The following is a 26,609-nucleotide window of genomic DNA, read 5'->3' on the forward strand; positions in this document are numbered from 1 at the left end:
TTATCTTGGTGCACAGAGAGCTCTTGAAATGTATTCCTCACATCTAATGATAATTATGTATCCTTTGACCAACACCTCCCCATTTCCCCTGCAAACTCTTTCCCCTAATCACCCATTTCTGCTGACCATCATTCTACTCTCTACACACACGTGCTTCATAGATTTGTACTGTTGAAAACCAGAGTAAATATATAGGAAGTGTTTAAAATTGTGTTTAGAATTGTGCCTGAAACCATGGATGCTCAGCAAAGGAGAGACTTTAGAAATATGGAAGACACAGGAAGAAGTCATTAAGTTGACATTGGGGGATGGCAGGAAGCTTCACAAAATAAGATGAATTTGAAATGTAACAGAATATTCTTAGCAGGGAAAGAACATGAGGACATTCAACCCACATTTCTCTCCCACTGTTCACATCCATCAGTGGGTGGGCTGAGATGTAGCTCAGTGGCAAAGCATTAGTGTGGTGTGCATGAAGTCTTGGGTTTGATCTCCAGCACTGCAGAAACAAATAAGTGAAATAAAACATCCTTCAATGATTTCCCAGAGAAGTATATGCACATATCATACACACATGTGCATGTCTTAATTTGACTTCAAAGTTCCATCCTGGTCTGGTCAAGGTCTCTTGCTATTTTTATTTTTCTATTAACAAGTGACGACTTAAAATACCATCCAGTTACTCTCTTGAAATCTCTTGCAATACATGGGACATAAGAATGAGCAAACTTGACTGAGTTCTATTCTTTTTTTTTTTTAATTGATTGTTCAAAACATTACAGAGCTCATGATATATCATCTTTCATACATTTGACTCAATTGGGTTTTGAACTCCCATTTTTACCCCAAATACAGATTGCAGAATCACATCTGTTACATACTCACATTTTTACATAATGGCATATTAGTGACTGTTGTATTCTGCTACCTTTCCTATCCCCTACTATCCCCCCTTCCCTCCCCTCCCCTCCCATCTTCCCTCTCTACCTCTTCTGCTGTTATTCAATTCTCTCCCTTTTTCCCCCTCCCCCTTGCCCCTCATAACCTCTTATAATTTTGTGTATCATTGAAGGTCTCCTACCATTTCCATATGCTTTCCCTTCTCTCTCCCATTCTCTCCCCGGCATTCGTCTTTGTTTACTGTTAGTCTTTTCCTCATGCTCTTCCTTCCTGTTCTGTTCTTAGTGGCTTCTTAGGGATGCACCGGCTGGGTGGAGGTGTTCATGAGCTGACTGGGCTCTTCCCTGGAGTTTCCACAGAAAAGTCAGCTTCCAAGTTCATTCCGACTGTTGGCTAGTTGGGCCTTCCAGATAATCTCTTTTTTTACTTAATTCAAAATCAGTTAATTAGAAACTTTAGTGAAAAATGCAAAAATCCCTCTCACCATAATATAATCTCCAGGGAATTGATACTTCAGCCTATATACCCATACTTAAGGGGAAGGTATTATACAAAAATTAGGATCATTGGGAGCTCTTCTTAGGATTGTCCAGGGCAAATTCCAAACATCCCCTTTTATTACCCATAGTTAATTGTAATTGTTAATTCTTTATTACATTAAACAAGCCCTAATTGTAATAGTGTTCTATCTTTTTAAGAGAACACTATTATTATCCCATTTTCCAAATGAGAAAAAGAGGTGGCATGCAGAAGTACTATAACCTGCCCAGTGGCACACAGCAGCAAAAATGGAATATAGTTTCAAATCCAGGAGGGGTGCCTCCAGAGCTCATGATCAGAACATGATACCACCTTCACTGTTTAGCTGGAGTATGGCTTTCACGACAGGCTATCTGTCCTGTTTGTTTACTTTAGTAAGTGCACTCAAGTTTGTAAAGCACAACAACTCAGTATTGAATAACACTTCTCTAAGTATTTATTTTCAAAGGCTGTTATTGAATAACCATGGCCCAATTTGTGTCATATTGTACAAATGTCACTGTATACATGTTACTGGTATGTGCCAGCCATGATTCTAGATATAAAGGAAACAAAGTAGAAACAGGTACCTCCTCTTGAAATTTATCTGGATGGCCAGACATACAAGTAAACATCCAAATGCAATGTGATGTGGTAAATGCCATAATTAAATTTCATTATCTCACAAATTAAGAAACTATGAACCAAAAGGATGATGTCTGTTTTTCTATATTTGAATGTTCCAGATCAGATCACACAAAATAGTTTTTTGGAAAATGACTTGAATGAGTCCTAAGAGCTAAAACATTAACTAATCAAGAAATTAAATCTGAAGCTCTCTCAACATCCTATTCTCTTTGTTAGGCTTTGAAATTTATTATATTCCCATGGGCAGAAAAACTAATATAGTTAAGATCAGCAACAGGGATTTGCCCCAATTTCTTTTGTTTGTGAATATTTTACTTTCCCTAGGTGGAGTTTGAGTAGAAGCACTTCAAATTACATCAGCACCAAAATTAGTCTTCTTGATTAATGTCATGTTTTATAACAAGCATTTGTAAAGCAGTCAGCCTTTGCCACTATAAAATAGGGCATCTGTTAATACGTGTTTATATCTTGTTTATATCTGCTCATCGATTAAACTTAATTATCTTTCCCTGTGGTTTTCAACCAAGGAAGATTTGCATGTAAATGTATGGCTTCTTTTGAGATTAGTAGAAATTCCACATGAAGAGGAAAAATTTTAAAAAGTGCAAATGAAACTAGCATTTATTAAACAACTATTAGGTGGAAGATTCTTTTGATAAATTATCCAATTTAAATCACCCAATAATTGCATGGCATTCCTAGTATAACACCAAGTTCACGAATAAATGTTCCAAGGCTTGGTAATGTTAAGAAAATTGTTTAAGATTATGCTGCTTATACCTAATTCTTAACTAAGAATTAAGAAGAGTTTATGCCACTAGGTTTTGGAATAAAAAATAATTCCCAGTTTTCCACTTCCTAAGGATTTTTTTTTTTTTGTATTTCTTTCCTTATTGGCTCACAAAACACTACATGTATGTAGTTTACTAGCTGGTGCATTCATTTCAGGAAAGCAAATGTTTCACCATATTCACTTGAGATTAGCACAGTCCCTACCATGACTACCATGTGTCCTAATGATATTCTAGTAACTTCTTAACTCTGCCTGCACAGTCTTTTATTCTTTCACACTCCAGTTTCAAATATTTGATAAAACCAGAAAAAAATAAACAAATGAATTGAGTCTAGAGTGATATTTTCTTGGGTTCCATGTGAGGGCCAAAGCTCAAGTCTGTTATTCTTAGAGGAAATCCCCTGAAATTATAAATATATGAAAGTGATGATACAAATGACCTAGAAATAATTAAAATGCAATTCATAATGAAAATGGAATCTGAAAATAAGCAAATTCATATTTGCATTTCTCAAGTGATTTGAAAATGTTTAAATCATAACAATGTTTAATAATAACACTTTCTCTTCATTTATCATAGTAACATTCATGCTTTTCTTTAAATTATCTGAAAAATTCCTCAATTATCTTTTCAACATACATGTCTTTTTTTAATAGCACCTCCTTTCTGTTTTAAAATCTGAAACAGAAGAACAGAGAATTGCTCTCCAAACTTAACCTTCTGAGTAGGAGGTAAAAGGAAAAAAACTGCAAGCAAATTTTGCAATTTTTGTAATTTCGCAAGCTTTTTGCAAATTTTGCAATAAAAAATTGCAAGACTGTTGATGCCTTTAGTTAGTGTGAATAAATTCCTTTATTTTGGATTTGTTGAGATTCTTATCATGAATAGGTCTGAAAACAATAAATAATTTGAGGTGGCATTTATTGATGTGATACATATTTCTTCATTATTCTGTTAATATGGTGAATATATCAAATGATTTTTAATGCTAAACCAATTTCATAATCCTGAAGTAAATGACACTGGTTATGATGAATTCATTTATGTTAAAAGCTAAATGAAAAATAATATATATAATCACACATGCATTTTCATGTTAGTTTTTAAAATACTGTATATGTTAATTAAATGTACCTTTATTTACACATATATTTAATTTGTGAATATTTAGGCAAGACTATACCTTGAAAAATTTCTGCCCTGTAATTTTCTTGTAATATTTTGTCTAACTTCAGTATCAATATTATAGTACCCTCTCTCATTTCCCACTTTTTCAAGGAGTTCATATAACAATAATACTGATTTTTAACCCTCAGAGAGGGGATTAAGTCTCTTTACAGGCTCTTTAAACAGAAACTGAAGTTTGAGCCAAAACTCAATTCTCCTCTTCTGCTGGTGGGTGGGTTCTGTGTAAACACAGGCTTCTTCAGCCTAGAAAGCTCATTTTAGTGTTAGCAGCTAATCTCAGCAGGGGATGCCTGCTCAGCAGGATTCTTCTTCACTATTACAGAGTGGCAGGTTGCAGCTCTCAGAGGTTCAACTCTTAAGTGGGGGAGGTGGGGGGGGGCTGTGCCCTCCAGTATTGCAACAGAACCCAGATGATCACTGCTTTGTAGGTTCTTGTCTTGTCTTACTCAAAGAATAAATTCACAGGACAATGGAAGACAAGAATAAAAGGAATAGGATTTATTCAACAGTGAAGAATAGAAACAACTCTAGCAGGGGCAAAAGGGGAACCCCAATGGGGGTTCCCACTTGAGTGTGCTAGTTTTTTTTTTATATAGCACTTTGGTCCATGCTGGTGGTAAAAATATATGCTAACCAGGGTTTGGATAAGTATTAATGCTGTTGGCTACCTGCAACCCTTTTCAGGTCTGACCCACTTCTGTTTCTTCCTGCTGGTTGGGGAGCAGGAAGTTAAGGTCTTAGATGGTGGATATTTGCAGGTTCAGAGCTACAGGGTACACTGTGTAGAACAGGTATCCACACCAGCCCCAGCTGGGCTGAAGGGGGTGACACGTTAGGCACATGCTGGCTCACTGTGCCTCAGGCCCCCACTGACTGTGCTCCAACATGAGCACCACTCTGCAGCTCTGGATAAGGGCGTGGTTCCATTTCAGTACTGCAGAATTTTGAGTATGACTATGTATTGTTTAAACCACTGAGATTTTATATTCCTGTTTTTCTGTTATCTATTATGAGCCTTTCCATTCAGTTTCAAGAACTTTCTTTAACAAATCCTACAAAGGAGTCCTAGTGTTCAATTTCCTTAGCTTTTGCTTGAGAGCATTTTTTATTTCTTCCTCATTTTTGAAAGGACAGCTTTGCTGGGTAAAGTGTTCTTAGTTGGAGGATTCTCCCCGCCAATCCACCCCCACCCCTGCTCCCACCCTTCAGTACTATGAATTAGAGTTATTCTGACTTGAGAGCGGAAGATTGGCCGTCAGCTGTGGACTGCTGCTGAAAGGAGATGGGACCTTGGGTGAAGCAGTATTCACCAATGCAATCCCCTTTAAGAAGTGCAATCCCCTTTAAAAAGAGCTGGTAGAAAAGAGCTGAATTCCAACATTCAGCTGTGCAGTGCAAATCATTGCTTTCTTCTTACAGTGGGCTCTAAGCAGTGCAGTCCACATTTACCACCTCACAGCCACCTTTTGAAATTATGATTGACAGACAAATTCAATTTATTCCATATACATTTAAGTGTGTCTGTTTATTGACATGCTCAGATGTTTAAAAAAAATGTCATTGACAACTTGAGTCAGCTGAAATTGATGAGAAGCACAGTCAAAAGTTACTAATATTGTACAAAACAATCAGTCTGTTCCCCAGATAAAAGCATAATTGTAGGAAATTGGCCTGCCATTAATTTTTAATATGCTGTCTAACTTCGGCAGTGTATCAAGGATCCTTGTTGAGTCACAAAGTACTATCATTCCCTGAAACTTGTTAGAGGTTGCTAAACATTAGGCTATTGAGGCTAGTAAAGTGATTTAGTATAAGTCCCTAAAGAACAGTTCTAATAAATGAAATATTATTTATTCCATTAGTATTATTTGCCCTCCAGCTCCTCAGTGCTAATAATTCTCACAAGTTCCTTTTCCTTTACGAATAATAGACCTACCACAATAAGGGGAGAGAATTTCTATAGCCCAAATCAAAATCAACAGGCAGAGTAAAATAAAGATTACTCACCTCATTCTGATGATTTTCTCATAATCTCTTTCTCTGTTAAGAAACAAAAGAAAGTTGCAAATGGCTGATTACCAGCTACAATTATAATTTATTATGCTCCACCAAGTCATCAAGCTTTTAAATAAAGAAGGTCATTTCAGCATAAAGAATAAAGTTCCACTCACTTGTTTCTATTCTGAAATTATAAAGAATGTGTCTCTTCAGAAGGAAAGGAGAAGGAGAATTAATATACAAGGTCCCTTAATTGTGTGGCAGTACCTTTCACATGCATGACCTCTCATTGACTCTGTTTTCTATTCTAATTCCAGAGGCTGTGTGAAGGGAAAGGTAATAATGTCACTGGTCCCTGTGGGCTACAATAACACCTGGGCATTCTGGGTCTAAGGTAAAAAGTACTTTGGCAGAGGCCAGTTTAATTTTGTCTAATTGCCCCACACTTTAATTTGCCTCAGCTGAGTCTAATATCAGGGCATGTTTTTCCAGACCTGTAGATCATTTTACATACTCATGTTTCATGATACAGACAGTAAAGATACTAGACTGTTTCAAGATAGCTGCCTTTATATCAGTCACACATCTGAACGATAACAAAAGGAAAATAGTTGCTCTGAAATAGAAAGACTGAAAATCACAGACTTTTGGGATCTGTTGAGGGTGGGGAGTAGGGTGTTTATTTCCTAAGATGTTTCTTTCCTTGGGCAGAGAGCTCATTAGCATTACACCTTCCATTCTCTTCCTCTGTTATTGCTGGTATGGGGGAAAGACTTACATGACTGTTAAATTAATATAAATATATAATATATTAATATGTAACAAATAAATATGTGTGTGTGTTTCAGTTTTGCTCTGCCCTTCTTTGTGGAGGTGGAAGGAAGCTCCACTTTAACAGCTTATGACAGAAAATCTGCTAGTCCATTTGTACCTGCAACCATAAGTGTAGTCCATTCTAACCTGAAGATGAAGGAGACTCAATTGTTCATATATGTAATCCATATACCTCAACTTTACATTTACCAAAAGTAAAGTTGATAATTTAAATTCCATATATATTTCTTTTGCTTTATTTCTGAATTTTTTCAGAACATAGATAGGGAAGAAGAATGGTAAGCATTGTTCTTCCTTCTCCAAAGATGCCAACTTGACTGAGCCAAGAACTCGAATAAATAAAACAAAAGAGTGAAATGAAAGAACAATTGTACAAGTGGAGAGACTTTGGGAGGGGCCAAGCTACATGATGTTAAATTTGAACTTTACTATTTAGGCTAGGCATTTTGATTTTGCACTTGGATTTCTCTCTGGCTCCCTTTTTTTTCTCTCTCTCTCTGTTTTGTTTTGCTTGAGTTATACATGAGGCCAGCCTCTCATGACGATGACATGGAAATCAGGTGTCAAACCTTGAGGAGCATTGTATTTTGACTGTGGTGGATGGAAATTGATCAAGACAGCTATACCCACAATGACTATTGTGAATATAATAAGGGCTGTTTGTTTAGATACTGGGATTAAGCAAAAGATGTGGTAGCCTTGGTCAAAGCCCCTGGCTTCAATCAAATTTCTGACTACCTGGGGGATAAACAAAAAAAAAAGCTCGGAGGCCTTCAAAAAATCGCAGTGTCCCTGGATCACTATGAAAAATTAGACACATAGCTTTCCCAGAGTAGCTGTGGGTAAGGCAAAGTTGAGTTGCTACAGGTCTTGCAGAACTTATTAGCATACTTGGACAGAATGATAGTTGCTGTTCTAGAGTAAAGGGGAGCTGAGTTCTTCTAATGTTACAGAGAGCACAAACGAGTTTCCAGTTTTTAGTTTTTAGTGCCAGGTATAAGTAGGCGTCCCCCAAATTTTCTTTCCTTTTTTTTTTTCCTGTTCCTTCCCTCTCCTTTCCTTTCTCTTTCCCTCTTTCCTGCAGCACCACCTTTCCCTCCCTCTGTGTCTCTCTTTCTTTTTCTCTCCTTCTTGTTCTCCTCAGCACCAATAAAGGAAAATCTTATTAGTCTTAAATTTATGAAGCTTATCCATACACTCACTTTGGTTCTAGACTGGTTAATTATAATGAAAATGAGAAATATTCTAGGGAAAACAATTTGGAGGACACAAATGTAACTGTAAATAAGCAGGTGTAAGAGCACTATAGTGGCCCAGGAATGAACACTTGCTAACAAAAGAAAGAGCCATAGAAAGAGTCCATGCTCAGTACTGAGCACAGTGCTTATCCAGAGGTTTTCAGTATACTACTAGGTATAGGTCATAGGTCATAAGGTGTATAGCACCTTAGCTGAGACCTGATGTTCAGTACTGTGAACAATGCAAATTTCTGAACTTTGAGGAGAAACAGAAAGATCTATTCTTTCACTTTAAGACAGAAAGCAATATGTATTACACCCTACCCTCAGATAGGTTTAGTGCCTAAACTGACATTTTTCCGGAAGTTTTAGCACAATGGAATTTAAATTCAGAGGTTATTGCAGACAACAGACATGAACTGATCGGTATCTCTCTTCTCATTTCCACCATGTCTCTAGCAATACTGTCTTTTGGCAATAGCATTTTGTGTGGAATGAGTACTATAGGTAACAGAGATTAGCTTATTTTCTAAATTTGATGGGTGTGGAACTAATGCTTAATAATCTTTCTTATTAATCCTTTGAATTCTTTCAAGTGAGGTACCTCAAAGACTCAACATTACACATTTAAAACTCTAAAGGAAGGAACCACACCCATCCCTGTGAGATGCATCCCAGAAAGCAATTGCTGAAAAATACCCAATTCCATGCAGGCATCTAGACTTCTTGTGTCCAAGGCTGAGCAGAATAATAAAGTTAGGAGGTGAGTTTGGCAAGGCAATCACAACTTTAAATTTTAAACTTTGAACATTCAATTCCACAGGGGAAAATAATTTGACATAAGACTTTAATTCATTTGGACTTGAATATATTTAGATTTTCACTTGAAAGGAGATTTAATCTTTGAACTTCAGTTTTACCTTAGGACTTTTATAATATTAAGGGTCTTTAGATTCAAGTGTGAGGTATTTTCTGTATAGATGGCATCCTACTACTAGAGAAATTTTATGGTTTTCTTAGTTGCTGTTGTTCCATGAAATATCCTTGAAAAACTTCTGACATGTTGCTGGAAAATGTAGCTGGATATAAGTGAGAAATGAAACTAACTCAGCAAAGGAACTTTCAACTTTGGATTGAGACTAGCATTCAATTTGATTCCCTTAATGAGATGTACAGGTGCATTTCAGGACATTCTAGAGGCAATTTCTGCAGTGGTCTAGAGGTACCAGAAGAACCCAAAAGGACAGACATTAAGAATCTGGAGAACTATCCTGATAACTATTAAATATTATGCACCTCCTCCCCTGAGGGCTGAACAGAATATTATTAAAGTTTTAATGTGCTAAGAGAAAAATTTATCTGGGGAATTTGAGGGCAAATTCTTATCCTTCACTCCTGATGATCCCTTCCATGTAGACACAGAGTTGATGAGGGTTATTCTGTAGGTTTCTTTTACTTACTTTCACCTCTGACCTTTCGCTTGCTCCATTCCAGAGGAAGCTGAATAATATCTGTGATTGGCAAATTGGAGAAGCTATACCTAACACGTGCTCATCTCCTCTCTTGGATTCTAATTGTCAGAGTGAGCTTGCAGGAATCCAGGTTTCCCACTAATTCTTTCTAGACTTCAGACACGTTAGTAGTTAAGTTCTATGCTTCCCTGAGGACTGGGAGAGAAAGAGAGACGAAGAATGAGCCTGAAGAGGGAGGGAGTGAAGGCCTGCCTCATTCTGGGATCTGAGGTTAGTAAGTCCATGTGTTCCAATTCAATGTTTAATAAAAATAAAGTTGATGCCTCTCCTCTCTCTTCCTCTTCTTAGTGTATTTCTTCATCTGCTTCAGGGAAAGAAAAATGCTAGGTTTTCAACTGGCCCTTTTAAAAACTCCAGAAGGCTCAGGACTCGCCTCGACAATTTGCTAATGATGTGGCCTGTTCATGTTTCTGAAACCCAGCTTACTCATCTGTAACACTAAAATATAAAATCTACCTTGTTGCACGGGCAGTGAATATTAAATTCAGAAGATTACTAACTATGGCATGGTTTTAGATGTGTGGAGAAATGGGCTTGCTAAGTCAAATCTGCAGAAAAAAGACATAGCTGGAGCAGAGCTATCACCTGCAGACCTCCACTTGGAGGGTGAAAGTAGTAACTCCGTGGATAGGCTGGCTGAAGCAGAATTCGAGGAAGGGACCTTCCCAGCATGCACGTTCCTTTTTGGCAAACCCTCAGCAACACAAGAAATTTTCCTCTTGGGTGAGTGAGTGAGGGACACAAGAAGCATAAAGAGGTCTAAGTGCTACTTTAACAAAGATTGTGTTACGTGAAAAACAGAAATGGGAATTAAGTATGATATATAGATACTGTGTGTACATATTTGGTAAAAGAAAATGCATTTTTAAGATTCAGTCTTATGCAAAAGTTTATGATGTTAATACTAGAAAACTGAGACTTATGATTATCCCGTGAAAATTCTCTGATCCTCATGTGGATAAATGGCAACTTTTCAATATAATGTCAGTGTGAATTTCCTTTGAATTCTTGCCTTTTTGCAAAGAAGAAAATGAAACATTGATATATGTATTGCTTCATATCTAATTTAATTACCAATGAGGCCATTTTAAAATAACGAATTAGATCTCTTAGCTTAATTGTCCATATAGTAAATAAGACTTTTTCATTGCTAGAACAGGAATGCCCCCACCACACCTGCCAGCAAATTCCATTCCTAAGGAAGAGAAACTCATCTATGTATTGCATTTATTTTTTAACAGATGATTTGTGAAGAAAATAAAATTGATTAAATCTGGACGGAATGGAATGGAGTTGAGTGGAGGGAGGTGAGGTAAATTGAATTGGATTAGATTAGATTAGATTGTACTAGACTAGATTTCAGACAAATTTCATCACAAATAATACCAACCCGATAAGAAAAAGTAGGCCAAGAGATTACATAACTTTACTAAGGTTACTCCCTTTATTAAGTGGAAGAGTTGAAAAATGAATCATATGCACAATGGTGCATGCTTGTGTTAAGAGCTCAGCAGCACATCCTTTCCTCTTTACTGCCTCTGGTAATTTGCTCAGTCCTGAAGCAATATTTTTATTTGTTTGTTTGCTACTTTGGTTTTTATGCTTAGACTTTTTCACTTTAACTTAGTTTTATCATAAGATAGGAATCCCTAGAGGAAGGAGAAACACAAGATTTAAGATATTGTTTTTGTTTTTTTTCCTAACCCCTAGTAAGAAATCCCTTCTGGAATTTTGCATTGGCAAGTTCAGCTGCTCTGGTTCATCAATTAGTACAATACAAGTGGAATAAAGATATTGCCCGAGAGGTAAGAGATCCAAGATTAGCATTCAACAATTCAAAGACATTTTTTTTTAAATTTTGCATAACAGAAAATTTGTTAGTCAGCTTTTTGTCACTGTTACCAAAATACCTGACAAGAACAATATAGAGAACAAAAGGTTATTTGGGGCTCATGGATTCAGAGGTTTAGTCCATGATTAGACAGCTCTATTGATATGGGGCCTCAGGTAAAGTAGAACATCATGATGGAAAGACATAACATAGGAAAATTACTCAGCTCATGGCAACTAGGAAGCAGAGAAAGAAAAAGAGAAAACAGAACCCCTGACAGATATATTCCTAGAGTACATCTCCAGTGACCTACCTTCTCCAGCCATGCCCCACCTGCCTATAGTTATTGCCTAGTAACCCACTCAAATTATTAATCCATCAAGTAGATTAATCCACTGATAAGGTTCAGCTCTAACTAATCATTTCACCTCTGAACACTCCTGCACTGCCTAACATGAGCTTTGGGGGAACATCTTATATTCAGACCATAACAAAAGTGTTCAAACTTGTACAAAAGGAGGACAATCGTAAGAACCCCACAAGCCAGTAACTGTTTTTATCATTACTGACACACAGGGAGTTCAATCACATTTCATCTTTTTTCCTGTTCTAGATTACTTTGGAAAAAATCTTAACAAAGTATTTCAATATGTATTTCTAAAACATAGACTTTAAACACAACCACAATATCATTACCACATTTGAAATATTAATAATTTATTTAAGTTATCACACATTCTGATTATTCTTAATGGTTTATTTAGCTGAATCAGCATAAAAATTAACACTGATGCAATTTTTTTTCCTCCTAAACCATTGGGTTTTGTCCCTTTTTATTTCTTCCCTTGAAATGCATGTATTTAAGAGATCAGGTCATGTGTCCTATAGCATTTCTTATATCCTAGCATTTGCTAGTTGTATCCAATGATTAATATGTTTCTCTGTCACCTGTATTTCCTGTAAAATTGTAGTTAGAGCTATAGATAATCAGATTCAGGTTTGATTTTTTTCTCGGCAAGAATGTTTCAGATAGTAGTGTATGCTTCCATCAAGAGACCATAAAACTATACTGTTGCTTCATTTGCTTAGATTCATTATTGATGATATTCCAATTCTATAATCTTTTTGCATTTATTAGCTGAAATATTTTGTATTTTTTAAAATATATATCCTGTCACAATGGTGCATGCCTTTAATCCCAGCAACTCAGGAGGCTGTGGCAGGATTGCAAGTTAAAAGCCAGCCTCAGCAACTTAGGAAGGCCCTAAGAAATTTAGCAATACCCTGTCTCAAAATAAAAACTGAAAAACAGGCTGGGAATGTGGCTCTGTGGTTAAGCACCCCCAGGTTAAACCCCTGGTACCATAATAAAAAAATTTAATTTTTTTTAAAAAACTTCTTGTCACCTATTTGTTACCCCGAGAAGTGAATTGTTCAAGTAAAGCAGAACAAATTCTTGAATTTTTTTCCTGTTATGTTGCCTATATTCATAGCTGAGTAACATATCCCAAAATCTAGTATCCTAAAATAATTATTTTATTTCTCTCTTACATTTCTGTGATTTGGCTGTGCTCAGCCAGGTGGTTCACATTTGGAGTTTGCATGTGTTTACAGATAGTGACTGAAGTTAGTTATCCTGAAGGTAAGCTGTCACTTACCTGTTGTTGAGTTTCAGATGCATTTATGATCTAGAATACTTTCTCATTTCTATTCCATCTTTCTTGGGCTTTGTCCAGAATTGTGGTTAATTTCTGAGAGTGCCAGGTTTATCATATTTTATGACGTAGTAAATGAGATTGGAAATCCTGGACCAAAGTCTTACACCAATCGGATTGAGGAGAGAGAACATGAACCCCACATCTCAAAGTAAAGAATATCAATTCATAGTGTTAGATTACATGAGATGGTAGATCTTCTTGCTATCACCTTGCTATCAATTCCCACATTTCATTTTCAGTTTTTGCCATAATTGCTATCATAGTCACCAAATATTTATCCAACCCATTTTTATTATCATTATGAAATCAAGGAAGTAAACTCATTTGCTAATTTTCATTTTCTTTTTGTATTTTGGGTGCCAGGGATTGAACACAGGGGCACTTGATCACTTAGACACATTCCAGACCTATTTTATATTTTATTTGGGGAAAGGGTCTCAGTAAGTTGCTTAGTGCCTCACTTCTGCTGAGGCTGGTTTTGAACTCATGATCCTCCTGACTCAGTCTTCCCAGCCACTGGGATTACAGGCATGCACCACCATGCCCAGCTAACATTTGCTACATTTCAATTGATTGCAGTTATTGTTTTTGCACACACAGAAAGTCATTCATCTTTAGTGAGCAAGAGCATTAAATTGACACTAGTTTTTGAAAACCTCTTTGCTTTCTGGTATAAAATGATACCCCAGATTCATCTTGAACATTTCTCATTTCCAACCTGGAATAAACCATTTCTCCAAAAACTCTGGCTCTTCCAATATTTCAAATTCAAGACTTCAAAGTTTTCATTAACTTCTTCATATTTCTTTTCTCCCATACTGAAAATCTTAATTCCAAGTGATTCCAATGTAATTATGTACATGCCTTATCCCACAAATATATCTAATATCTCTCAGAATGAGCATCAATAATAAACCTAGTGAAAAATAATTTTTCTACCCAAATATCTTATCCCCAAAGTATCATTTTTAAGATGTGTCTCATAATGGGTTTATACTCAAATCATGGTGTTTTAGTCACTCAAAATAACTCTTCTCTGGGTGGTTAGGTCAGCACCTCAACACATTAATGTTCATAAGCTTTATTTTTTAGGAATTAAATTTTAAATATTTAACTTAATAATATAAACTATATAATGTTAAAATTCATAAATCTGCAAGGAAAATTTATATTCGGGGAAGTTAAACTTTTATTCCTATCCTTTCTGCCTCCTCCCTCCTCCCCCAAGTCAGTATTTTTTTCTTTCAAAATTGATTTGCAGTTTTTATATAAGAAAACACATATATTTTTAATCTCACCCCCTTCTTAAATATATACAGCCTTATCAAGCAGATTATGTTGTCAAACTTCTGTATTTTTACCAACCTATTTTTTTAACTGTCCTGTGCTTCAAAAAGGTCCATTTAAAAACGGAACATGAAAATAAGTTATCATCTTAACTGAAGGGAATTGAACATCCTGTATTTTAAAACAGAAATGCAAATATTCTCTCTCTCTTGCCATGACTGTTTAACAGGAGGCGTTTTGTCTGTTCTATTGGACATTGTCTACTTAAGCACACCTGTGGTCCCCTGCACTTAACAGAACAAATTGTTTGCTTTAGGATGCACTTGACTGGAATTTATCCTCATATACACACCTTGTCAGAAACTCCCCATTTGAGATATTACTTAGTAAAACTAGGCTGACCTTGGGCTAGTGGCTAAATCAGATGATTGTCATGCAGCCTCAAGGGGTTCGACCTCCTCCGGCTGGGTACACGTCTGAGTCAGTGTGCGGCATTCAGCGGACAGGTCGAACAACCTTCACTAGCCAGCCTCCTAGCCTTATCCTGACAAGTTAATTTTCTCCCATTTTACTACTTAACCTTCCCACAACCTCAATCTGTGCTAGGTTTAATGATCAGGACTTTGGTGACCCCCACAGTGATGCAGCTTCTCTACTTAGTTTGTCTCCATTTTAATGAATGAAGAGCAGAAAAGAGCAAGGAGAGGTGGGAAAACAAACAGTTTTATTGTATGTATTTTCAGATATTTAGCCATTCATGCACCTTTTTCCAGTTATATTATTTGATATACAATATTCATAGTCATAAATATAGCTTATAGTCATAAATCCTAATGTTTAATTTTTTATTCCCCTACCCTCTACCATTGCTTTCTGGTCAGCACTGATTCATACTCCTGTCTCCACTGTAGCCAATTAAACATGGACAAGAACGTTTTTCTTCTTTTATATTTTATTTTATTTAAAAATTTTAGCTATTCAATAATATAACAGAGGCACCAGGATAATGTAAGTCATGTCTTTCTTCAAATGTCTGTTTAGAACAATAGAGGGTATTTCTCAGGTATGAGCTATCTCAAGTTACTCTCTTAAAATAGACTTGCTTTTAGAAAGAAATCATGGCATTTGCAGGTAAATGGGGGGAGTTAGAGAAGATAATGCTAAGTGAAGTTAGCCAATACAAAAAAAAATAAATGTTGAATGTTTTCTTTAATATAAGGAGGCTGATTCATAGTGGGAAAGGGAACAGGAACATAGGAGGAATAGACAAACTCTATATAGGGCAGAGGGGTTACAGATGAAAGGAGGGGGCATTGGGTTAGAAATGATGGTGAAATGTGATGATCATTATAAAGCCACAAATTGGTGTGAATATACTTTGTATACAAACAGAGATATGAAAAATTGTGCTCTATATGTGTAATAAGAATTGTAATGCACTCCACTATCATATATAAATAAAAATTTTTAAAAAATTTAAAAAGCAAAAAAAAAGCTATTATGAGATATAGATGTATATTCTAGTGAGAAACTAGAACTGGGAATGAAAAATGCATTACCATTCTTAATTCTCACTGGATTTTAGACACAGAATTGAATGCATTTTAATTGGGATAGCAGTCTCTTTATATTTTGTGGCATGCTACTGTTTTGTATCAATGAACAAAATTGATTTTATTTTATTGACTATTACTCATGGTCTGATGCTTTGTAGAGAAAGATTGTTCTTACATTTGCATGATACCAGTTCTAAATAAGTCCAAGAAAAGTGTAAACAAAATATCCCAAATCTTTTTTTTTTCAGAAGTTTGTTGGTAAGAGAAAGTTTGCTGGTACAGCTAAAACTCTGTATAATGGATTTGTTGTGAAAATTTTTTAACTAGAATATATATCTAGTTGTGAGAGAGAAATAAAATAATTATTTTAGGATACTAGATTTTGGGATATGTTACTCAGCTATGAATATAGGCAACATAACAGGAAAAAAAATCAAGAATTTTTTCTGCTTTTCTTGAATAATTCACTTCTTGGGATAACAAATAGGTGACAAGAAGTTTTTTAAAAAAAATTATTTTTTTTATTATGGTATTGGGGATTTATCCTGGGGGTGCTTAACCACAGAGCCACATTCCCAGCCTGTTTTTCAGTTTTTATTTTGAGACAGGATATTGCTAAATTTCTTAGGGCCTTCCTAAGTTGCTGAGGCTGGCTTTTAACTTGCAATCCTGCCACAGCCTCCTGAGTTGCTGGGATTAAAGGCATGCACCACTGTGCCAGGATATATATTTTTAAAAAATACAAATATTTCAGCTAATAAATGCAAAAAGATTATAGAATTGGAATATCATCAATAATGAATCTAAGCAAATGAAGCAACAGTATAGTTTTATGGTCTCTTGATGGAAGCATACACTACTACCTGAAACATTCTTGCTGAGAAAAAAATCAAACCTGAATCTGATTATCTATAGCTCTAACTACAATTTTACAGGAAATACAGGTGACAGAGAAACATATTAATCATTGGATATAATTAGCAAATGCTAGGATATAAGAAATGCTATAGGACACATGACCTGATCTCTTAAACATGCATTTCAAGGGAAGAAATAAAAAGGGACAAAACTCAATGGTTCAGAAGGAAAAAAAAATTGCATCAGTGTTAATTTTTATGCTGATTCAGCTAAATAAACCATTAAGAATGATCAGAATGGGTGATAACTTAAATAAATTATTAATATTTCAAATGTGGTAATGATATTGTGGTTGTGTTTAAAGTCTTTATTATTTAGAAATATGTATTGAAATACTTTGTTAAGAGTTTTTTCAAAGTATATATATACATACATACAGTGCTCTCAAATTCTCAAATCAATTTAAAAAATTCAACCTTCCATAGAGTTTCATTGTCAAGCATTATTCCACTAATAATTTTGAATAAATACCACCTGCCATGTTATTTTGTCAAAAGGGAATTGATACTTTAATGCCTGTACCTTTGAGAATGGTGTTATAAAGAGTGGAGTTTGGTTCTTCATTTTTCTAAGATGTGAAAATATATTTACAACCTGACTGAGGAGAATATGTTTTATTTAGCTTGATAAAAATCATAGAGAACCATCACCATCAGTGCTTGTTGCATGCCATACAGTCTCTTGCTCCACTAGTACGTGGGAGAGCACTGTGTCCTTTCAAAGTCCTCTCATGAGTTCGTATTGGAGATTGTATGTGGATTAAACAGGTTATTTTCTTTGCACATCACTTATTTTCTCACACATCTGAAACTTCCTGTAACTTTAACTCATGTCAGAATAAATACATATTTCTACTGCTTTTCCATCGTCTTCTTCACTCCGGCAAACACTCACATACACAGACATAGTATCACCACTGAAGCCAGCAGCAATGGCCTTGAAATAAATCACAAGCTAAGAGTTTCATGCTGCAAAGAAAGGGAGGGAAGGGAAAGAAGAAGAAAACAGTCCCTTTGGACCCTGAGGAAATAGAACATTTTCACAGATAAGAAACAATAAATAGGAACATTTAAATCTCTTGAACTGGGGGTGTGTCTGCCCAGCATACTGTGAACTTATCAAACGCACATTCAAGCAAATGCTAGAATCTGCCATCCACCGGCAACAGCAGCACATGTAAAATCACCTACCTTCCCAGGCACTGACAATCTCAACTTGACATTGACCCCAAATGAGTAGTAGCTGAAAATGTGGGTAAACACGTCTCTCAGGAATTCTAGATCTCAAAAACCTTTACATTTTCCCCATGTCTCTGCATGTTAAACTTAACAGATTCTTGGAATAATTTCATGCTTTAAATATTTAAAGGTATTTTTAAGTGGAGAGTTAAATTCTGTTATAATAACAAATAGAAATTTACTACGCACATGAAGAACATTGTTTTTAGGTGAAATTTAATCTGTATGTATTGTATCAACTCAGTCTGTGCAGAGACAGCCGAATGACCATGACCCTTGCACATTCACCCTGACAAGCCAAGGCCACCTCCCTTTTATACTGTGTTCTGGTAATTGCAATTATACCCCTCCATCTAATGTTTCCTCCCTGATTTCCCCTCCAAGACATATTTTATATAGAAATATAAATGATATAAATATATAGTTAGAGGGAGATTATATACAGAAAGATATAAATATTTTCTTACTTACTTACATTTAATTTTTATTATTGTTATTCTCCAGAGTCTTAGGAATAGATTTTCTCCTCTATCACACTCATATGCTCTGACTATGGCATGTACACATTTATTCAAATAATAAGTCACCCTGATTTACATGCTTACATATGCAGGGGATTTTTTTTTTTTTGGCTTGTGACTAAAAAAGAAATAATGCAAACATCATAGCAATACTCTTCATGTTAGTGGATGCATAAAATGAAGCAGATGTAACTCCCTGAGAGGAGAAGATGAGGTACCTAGAGTTAGACTTTCATGAAGAGCTCTTGGTTGACAGTGTAAAAATAAAAGTGATTTACTGGCAGCCCTTTAACTCAAACATGTATATTCAAAGGTACAGACTACTCTAATAAATATTCATGAGACTTAATTTAATATTATTTCAATGCTTTTGAAATGGCCTCTTAGAACACAAGTTAATGAAGTTTCTAAGTATGAATTCATTTCATCTAATCATGAATAATATCTCACATTTCTGAATATTCCAGTGTGTTCTGCAAAGTGCTAATCTCTTCACATTACCTTATCTGTATCGATTTTATTCATCTGCCTTTTATTCTCCACTCCCTCTTCCTACTGAACTCATTATTTATGTTTGCTCTCCAAGAGAAAGATTGCTCTTTGGACAGGTCAGAGCAAATATGGCAGATTTGCAGCTCATAGAAAAGATTAAATCACAAAACTTCAAAGATTATTTAAAGCCTGGTATAGTTCAGGATATTGAAATGACATAAGTCAGAGGAGGGGAGGGAAGGTAGTAACGACTAAAGCAATAACCAGAGGGATCATCTGAATCCCAAAAACCATTATTGTAACTTTTATTTGGGCCCACTAATCTTGCTATTTCATATTCCAAACACTTTTCATATAACATAAATCTATTTTCATAGTGTTGATCTTTTGTCTTATGCCACATGGGTCATATTGTCCTTGTAAATTGTAATAACTTGTTATATTTGATGTCTAAAGATTTTCCAATATGCAAATTCATGTTAAAGGATATCTATACTTTTGATAGGGGTAAACTTCTATTCAATTCCCTGCAAACATGACTTTTTGCTCAAATTTTTTTGTGTGACAAATTCCTTCAATTTGTCTACCTATGCTTCTTCATTATCCAGCAGATTATAACATAAACACCTTTCTCAAAATGGAGTATAAATAAAAATTAGTAATTTATGTTTCTACCAATGTTTGAAACTTACCAATAAAACTAACCTTTAAATATATATTAAAATTGACTCACTATTATGTTTTCTATACCCATAGAGTCAGAAGTTTTTATCATGGAAATAGTGGCTGGTTGTTTTGATCCTGTAGTCTTCAGACTCCTCTAACATTAAAATATATGAGGAAGAGAAAAGGCTTTTTCTCACCTCCCAATCAGTACTTTTATAAAATCCTGAGGATAGAATTCAATGGAGCATTGCTATAGGTGAGAATTTCTAAAAAGTAATGAATCCTTTTGTTCCTCTTTTTTTTTATATAAAAAGGTCATTTTGATTTGTAGAAGGAATTATTTTATATTCATTATATCATTAAGCATGTTTGAAAAATAAGAGACTATTAGTGCTCCTAACTGCTTCCAAAATTCAACGGAGTAACCATCTTGCTCAGTACCATTTCCATTAGGCCTGACACAGTGGTTAAAGACATCATTGCCCTCTAAAATAGCAGTCTATATCTTGAGAACATTATGTGCCAAAGAAAGCAAAGCATAATTTATGCTGCTCAAGAATAAATTTATCTGGTTTGGTTAAATTGCACTCTCATTTGTAAAATTTAGTCAAATATTTTTAAAAGAATTAATTTTTCTTAACTCAGCAGGTATGTTGTTAAGCTAGCCTGTGAATGTTTGTTTTTTTTTTTTTTTTACTTTCCAATAATGATCGAGTCTTTAGTCTTCTTTGTCTTTCAATGTAATGTATCTTTATCACCTTCAGACTGAGAATATGTGTTGGTATTTTTCTCCTTTTAATGTGTTTGCTAATATATTCTATTTCTTGATACACTTTCCCAATCTCTCTGTATACCACTTTCTCAGTAAGAATTAACACAGGTAATTTTTTATTGTAATGTATTTTTTTATATCACCTCAGTTAAATGCTTAAATAAATGAAAATTTAAGAAAAATTTTTCAAAATTTTAACATTGAAAAGACTCATTTACATATGATTTCTCTTCAGGAAAGTAGTAGCAAGCTTACCTTGGGTTAATTCCAAATTAAATTCTTAACCTATTTAAATGTACCCTAATGTAATGGATTCTCTACTTATCAATCCATCACTTGGTGCATCTGCTTAGCAATGGGCAGGTGGTCCCTTTCAGAAATACCATTAGATCATGATAATGGTTGCAATTAGAAGATAATGATCTTGGTCATTTACAACATGCAGAGTCATTTGTATAAATGATTTTTTTATAAGTATGGCATGTTGTTGGTAGGGAATCAAGAGAAATTTCTTTGCTAGATTACAATTCTTTTAAATAGATGCAATTAGTTAGGCATATGGGTTTGAGAGAGTTTCTTTCATTTTCTTTTTTAATGAGGAACATTGTATGATTCTTTGGGGGGGATGCTGGAGATAGGTTGTATCAAATCCCACTTATATGTCTACCTCCCATCCAGGCCTGACCCTTGACCTGGCCTCCTGGCAGACTGAAGTGCTCCAGTGACTGCCCTAGACTTCTCACAGTCACAAAGCCCTGGTAACCAGCACACCCACTTCATCTCCAGACAACACTTCAACCCCAGCCTCTTCAGGGTTAGAGCTGATCTTCTCAACCACTCTCTGGTTTCCCCAAACACCACCCTAAGAATCCATGTAAAATAACCCTGGTGTGCATAGGAGTAAACCTTGCAGGACAGGCTTTCACCAACAGGAACCAAGAGACTGGAGCCAACAAGTGAATGTCCCTTCTTCCCCTCTTGAGGCTGTATGTGTCTAAAATTGTTCCCCAATTTTATATATAAATGTATTTTATATGTTTATGATCATGAAATGTAAATACATTTAAGATACAAATTATATAAATAATAGTTTAATATGTAAGTATGTCCTATATCTATATATGTTAAAATAATATAAACATCTATGAACACACATATGTGTACATACACTTTGAAATTATTAAAATATTACAAGAAAGTTTAAAGCCACCTCTTAAAAACCATTTCCAATCCCAAAACAGTTACCAGCTCTCACCAAGCTACATTTTGGTGTCCACTTTTCTGTTATATTTTTCCATTTCTGCATCAGTTATATAGGACTATTTCATAAATGTGAGACTGTTTTATAATAATTATACCACATTGAACAACAGATCATCTAAGATTTGCATTCTTCATTCAAAAGTATTGTTTTATACATCTTTCCATAGCAGCCTATTTTTCCTTCCCCCCATTTTTTATTTATTGTTTTTTTTAGATATACATAACAGTAGAATCCATTTTTATATAATTATACAAGCATGGGATATTTCTTATTCTAATTAGGACCCCATTCTTGTGCATGTACATGATGATGGGATTCACTGTGAATTTTTCAAATATATACATAGGAAAATTATGTCAGATTCATTCCACTATCTTTCCTTTACCTATCCCAAACCCTCCCCTTCATTCCCCATTGTCTAATCTACTGAACTTTGATTCTCCCCCCTTTATTGTGGGGAGGCTAGCTTCCACGTATAAGAGAAAGCATTTGACCTTTGGCTTTTGGGGATCGTCTTATTTCCTTAGCATGATAGTCTCCAGATCCGTCCATTTGCAGGCAAATATCATAAAGACATTCTTCTTTATGATGAATACTCCATTGTGTATACATACTATTTTCTTTATTCATTCATCTCTTGAAGGGCATTTAGATTGGTTCCATAGCTTAACTACTGTTGAATTGAGCTACTATAAACACTTATTCTTATTCTTCTCACATGATCTTTGACATCTATATAATTTGTTAATTTTTTAAATACTTATTGAACTTCTTTATGTGCTGCATGCTTTAATGTTTTCTACCAGATTGTCGCTTGTTCTCTAACTTTATGGCATCCTTTGTCCTTGGAGATATTTCAACATGACCCAATGGATAATGCCTTTGAGCAAGTTTTAATTTTCCTGTGCTTCAAGAATAATTATAACTCTCCTCACAGGATTGTTGTAAGGATTGAATGAGTGAATATACAAATCGTACATAGAATATTTGTTACAGTACCTGACAGATAAAATGCTGTGTAAATGTTAGCTATTATCATTCCTATTTTGATATTAAATTTTGTGTTTAATATAAGAATTGATATCCTCAAGTGTAGACAAAAATCTCTGGAGTTTGAACGATTACCAAATATTAGCAGAAAGGATTACACGGCATTAACAATATACTTCAAATAGGGGCCTGAAGTATATTGGGAAGACCTCTAGAGTGGAATCTAAAGGGGAGAAAGGAAGCACCTGTTTATTGGTTATGATCCAATAAATGCTATAAATAAGCTCAGCTATTTCTCATAAAGACTCTTAGAGATAAAGAGCCACAATCTTACTTTTAAAATGAAGGTAAGGGTAAGTAGCTTGACAAGATTATATGCAAAAATGACAAGATATTAAAATTCTTGTAGGATTTGCAGTTTCCACTAACCTGGCAGATAGCTTTAGAGACCTTGTGAATCTTTCTCTTCCCTCCATGTTTATTACAGGGAGGTCAGCACTGAAAAGACAGAGGTGCCCACCCTTTTAAAACATAAGCTCCCCACAAGCAGAATCTGAGTTGCTCTCAAAATGCAGTTCTAGTCATATAGGCACCAGTCCCCAGGCACCAGTCATAGAGCAAAGGATCTAAATATCTCTTTAAAGTGTTGGTTGACATGGAAACATACAGGGTTTTGCCACTCAGACAGGTTATGCCAACTGCTCTAAGGAGCCTCTTATCCTGATCTAGTATAATAGCTGTACTTTCCATTCTGAAAGATTATTTCTGCGTATTTTCATTTTGATAACAATTTCATATTCTTTAGCTCTGTAAAGACAGGAAAGATGTCAAAAATGAGCCCAAACAAGGAAATTTACCAAGCTTAGAACTTGACATATTCAGATTTATAAAGATCTGCCTTGAATTTGGGGAGATTCACGTCTCTTTTTATAATGGCAGAAAAACCACAGTTACAAATGGCAAGTGTGATTCAAACTTAGAAGGGCTGACTCCAGAATTCTCATTCTTAACCATCACATTGAAGTTCTTCACATGAGCGTTAAAATTTCATCATGTCACCTTCCTAAATACATGTTTAACACATAGAGGGATGTACGTCAAATCATTACTAATGGTTCTTCATTTACTTTCCTAGGTCTGGCTACAAATTCAGAGTAAAACCTATCCCTGTTTGCTGTACACCCACAGCAGGCTTAGAATGGATATGATCAGCATACTAAACTGCTCTTGGAGGGCTTCCATCCAAGTCTCTACTCCGACCTCCATCAACCATATTGTTTTTGAAAAAATGAAATTATTTATATATCTTTAGTCGTAGAATTTTCAATGTAACATCCAGCTACTGTGTTAGTTGTTCAATATAACAAAGTTTCTTCCAAGCATGTGTGTGCTGCTGTTCTATTTTGCATGGAGGAAATTGAATTCCCCACTTGGAGTGAACCATCACTTGGCAGCATAAGTTATTTTAATGGACATCTCTTTACACGGAGCCTTTGCCATCTGTTTCACCCTCTAATTACAAATGCAGGAAGAACACAATTCACAATTGTATCTATAAAGAAAAATATAAGGGACTTAAATGCAGGTTTATATCACTGCATCTGTTCAGTGTTTTTAAATCCAGGAGGAACAAAGGGGAAGGAAACTTTTCTTTCCTTTCTTGATCCAATTAGTATAGACAAATAAGAATTCAAGGAAGCACAAAGTTCCCAAGATTGGCAAAAATTAGAAAAATACCATATTAATCTTGATCTGTATTTTACTTTTCATTGTTTTTCTCTGATTCCAATAATGATATAGAAATTGGTATTTTTTAGACGATAGGGAAAATATGAACTTAACTAGAAGTACAACTCAATAACAGGTGTAACTCCAAAGCTGAGCCTTTGTCATTTATACCTATTTAAATTAGCCAATAGAAAAGATGAAAGTGTTTCCTTACCTGATCACAATGCACTGTTTGATAAAGCTCAAATGCCTCTGGGTGGGTAAGAATCTCTAATCTAGGCCATTTGGCAACTAAGGAATAATGCTTCTTTCCCCTGTTGCCTGAGGCTAGACTCACACTCCAACAAGAAAGAGATATTAAATAAAATTAGATTGCATATGCATAACTGGGCCACTCACTTTACATTTTGCAGGTTCAATTTATTACAGCCATATCTTGTACCTATGGTGGGTTTAAATGTCTCTTCTTCTTAATCATGGCAGCTGCAATCTCTTTATACATCAATTAGTCCCTGAAATGCAGAATTTGCTCATACTCCCTAACCAGGACAGTTATCATCAATGTCAGCTCAGCTCAAAATGTATCAAGCTATGTAGAAATGATTTAAATAACTCAAGCATATTCATCCCTAAGGTGCTAGAAGAGCTTAACTCTTTGGGATCCCTATAGAGAAATATTATGGACTACTATAACTTAGTGGCAATCCCATCTTCAAAGAAACACACAGTAAAAGACCCTCTCCAAGTAAAGCATCAAGAAGTACAACAAATATATTGCTTGTCTTTACTGTTGCACGAAAATAAAAACCCATAAAATCACCAAAGATTAGGAAAATAACCAGAATTCAGTAATAGTGTGCCTATAAACACAAATTTTAGTTTGCCATCCAATTCATGTCCTGACTAAACAAAGAGGGACAATATAACTCAGTTTTCCATCTAAATGCTCATAAGTCTTTTTCTCTATTTTTAATGCACTTCAATGTGTCTTCTTTCTAAATCCCTCATGCAGAATAGGGTCACTCCACTTGCCAGGCAATAATGTAGGGATTATTAGCCCATATTCTCCAGCTATTATCAGGAACACTAATGCTATAAAGTGGATATGGGAGCAGTACATTGACCCTGTTAAAATTAATAACCCAGTGATTTACAATACATGACACGTCTGAAGTCAACTGTATTCATTGTCTCATTAAACAATGCAGACAAGGGTGGAAATATTATCCTCCAGTGCTTTGTACTTGCATCTGCTTTATTACAGTTGCATTATTGGGGATTCTGAAGCCATATGCAGATATCTAATTGATATTATTAAAAGGAGGTATCAACCTTGTTTTCAGGTTATTTGTAAAATAGGATGAGAAAGAAATTGGGTGCATTTCATTCATATGCAGGAGATTAACATACAATAATTTTTGAATCTTCTCTTTTCAGTTTTATTCAAATTGGCACACATGATTTATTCCCACTAAATCTAGCATATACTTTGGTGGTAAAGGTGATCTTCTCACCTGCCCTTCACTCACCATTCCATCCCTTAGTCTGTTATTGTCTCCACACACCAAGAACCCAACCCCCAAATTACTCTAAGCAGCCTGGGAAAAATGTCTATTGTCAGACACTATAGGACAGGCCTTCCTTTCTTCATCCCCTAGAAATATGCAAAATTATGGCTTATGATGTAGAATAAATAATACTTTCAAAACTCAGATGAAGAGTCACCTTTATTGTCTTGCTTGATAGATGAGTAAATGTATGAATTATGAATCATTTTTTCAGGATTTAAAAAAAATGTTTATTAGATCACATTATTACCTATTGAAATTCTTCATTGGTTTCTGAATGCAACCAAAAGAAAACGCAAAACTATTAGGCTGGCTTCTCTTGACTCATATCCCCCCAATGATCATTTTCACTAATCCTTAGTCAGATCCACCATACCTTAAACACGTTAAGATTTTTCTGTCTTTGTCC

General features: G+C 35.2%; 1 long non-coding RNA gene across 1 annotated transcript in view; it reads right to left on the reverse strand.

Moving 5' to 3' along the window:
- Nucleotides 1-6,056: 6,056 nt before the first annotated feature.
- LOC144378323 (uncharacterized) overlaps nt 6,057-26,609 on the reverse strand; it is a 122,586-nt gene continuing 102,033 nt past the window's right edge. Inside the window, exon 2 of the long non-coding RNA XR_013440022.1 lies at nt 6,057-6,089. This is a non-coding gene — a long non-coding RNA (uncharacterized LOC144378323). The remainder of the gene's footprint in view (nt 6,090-26,609) is intronic.

Source organism: Ictidomys tridecemlineatus, chromosome 6 (assembly GCF_052094955.1).
Source record: "Ictidomys tridecemlineatus isolate mIctTri1 chromosome 6, mIctTri1.hap1, whole genome shotgun sequence".
Classification (NCBI taxonomy): domain Eukaryota; kingdom Metazoa; phylum Chordata; class Mammalia; order Rodentia; family Sciuridae; genus Ictidomys; species Ictidomys tridecemlineatus.